Raw genomic sequence first — 2,332 nt, forward strand, 5'->3', positions numbered from 1 at the left:
GGTGAGGGATGGGGGGTGCAGACATCAGGTACCAGGTGATCACAATCAAACAGTTTTTCTCTTCAGCTGAAGTCCAACCTGTTTCTATTTGATCATAATCACATCAACAACATGAAGGTTGTGTTTATGCAGCGTTTATGTTGTGAACTTATTTCATCCTCTCACCCTCAAACTTATCCTGACTCTTGGAGTCATCGTCATCTGCAAAGAAACACATTTAGTTCTCTAATTAAAAGCCGGTTTAACAAATCCTGGATCAAGCATCACAAACGTGAGTCCACATCAAAGAGCTTTGATGTTTCTGTTCTGTTTGATCTCTCTGCTCTTTTCATTCCTGTTGTCTGTGACATCACTGATCACATGGTCAAAGGTCACCTGGGGACAGCAGTGAAGTGCAGGAGATACACTGCTTTTAGACCTTTACCTCCAGGAAAGACCAAGTTTATGAAGATCAACTGACGTTTTGTCTCCACATGGAGGTAGACGAGGGTTATGATACGTCTTAAAAATATTTTAAAAATGTATCTGCCGTTTCATCATCTCTGAACTAGAATCTCTGATTTTCTCCGTGGACTTTGGCAGCATCCTTTTACCTCGGTGTACATCGTTAACAAACAGGAAACCATCCTACAAAGAAAAGTCCGATAATTGACATTTCTGATCCCACCACAGCGGGCTGCCCCCTAGTGGCTGACTTACACTGTAGGTCAGGTAGCTCCACCCCCATTCAACGAAAACAGTTTTTTTAGAATGTTATTTTTGTTGATAAATAACTGAGAATTTCATCAAGACAATGAATCAATCATTCGATCAATCAACTAATAAGCGATCGTCGCCTACCCTCCTCCTCAGACAGCTCCTCCTCCACCTCCACAGCCTCCACCTCCTCCTGCTCCTTCTCTGCTTTAAATCACACACAGCAGCAATAATCAATCAATCAGTCGACCGACCGACCGACCGATCGATGGATCGATGGATCGATCGATGGATCAGTGGAGTACTGGATGGTCTGTGAGTCGACTGCAGTCTTTTTTACCCTCAACAGGAGCCGTAGAGACGGCCGCGGCCAGAACCAGGACCAGCGAGACTATCAACCAGTTTCTGCAGTGACAGAACAGCATACCATCAGCCTGTCAATCAAAACCAGCAGCAGTCGATCACAGTCGCACCACAGAGTACTACAGTAATGCCACAGTAATACTATGAAGTAGTCGTGCACCAGGAGAGTTACCTCTACAGCTACAAGTACTACAAGTACCAACAGTAGTACTAGTACAGTCAGCAGTATTGTCATTATTGTTGTTCAGTAGTTAGTTAGTTAGTTAGTTAGTTAGTTAGTTAGTAGTAGTAGTAGTAGTAGTAGTAGTGGTAGTGGTAGTAGTGGTACTCACGGAGGCAGCATGCTGCTGCTGCTGTGTCAGAGTGGCAGCAGTGAAGTACTGCAGCTCCGCCTTCAAACACATATTTATACACACACAGACAGGGAGGGAGGGGCCAATCACAGTACTACTGCATCAACACAGTACTTCTACTGTACTTATACTGCAGATTCCTCCACAGTACAGAATCATACTCTTAGTATACTCACAGTACTGCGACTACAGCATTATGTGTATTAGTTCATGTATATGCCACTGCTGATACTTCTAATATACAAGTACTACAAGTACTAGTACAAAGAGTGAAGCTGAAAATCCTTCGTATACTTTGATTTCCGTCCATTGGTAAAAGTGATATTTTACTTCAAAACATGAAGTAAAAAGTATCAATATTTGAATGACTTTGATCATTGTTCAATAAAAAAGATCAGTCCTGTGAATACTTAGTTCTACTATAGTAGTACTGTATTGTAGTACTTAGTTGTAGTTTAGTATATGCTTCACATCTGAGTGGCCCAACCTCTGGCTCCTGGGTTAGGGTTAGTCCAGACCAGGATGATTCGACAACCTTCCACATTTCTTGGTTTTTCCTCTGACGTCACCACGCTGGTTTTCTATTGGTTGAAGGTCCGGGGTTTGGACTGGCCACCCCAGAACCAGAACTTTGTTGGTCTGGAACCAAGATGCTGCTGCTCCCTGGTCCAGTCTCAACACCGCCCTCCTCAGGTTTTCACAGAGAATTTCATGTACAACTTGTTCAGTATTTAAATAAGAACCAGCTGAATGACATCATCAATGACATCATCAATGACATCATCAATGACATCATCAATGACCAACTGACAGAGTCACTGACAGAGTCACTGACACAACTGTACAGCACTTATTTACTCCTACTGTGCTACTGTTTCCCAGCATGCCATAGGGTGTGGCAGGATTCACTTGACTCCGCC

Source organism: Cynoglossus semilaevis, chromosome 18, assembly GCF_000523025.1.
Source record: "Cynoglossus semilaevis isolate Cse_v1.0 chromosome 18, Cse_v1.0, whole genome shotgun sequence".
Lineage (NCBI taxonomy): Eukaryota > Metazoa > Chordata > Actinopteri > Pleuronectiformes > Cynoglossidae > Cynoglossus > Cynoglossus semilaevis.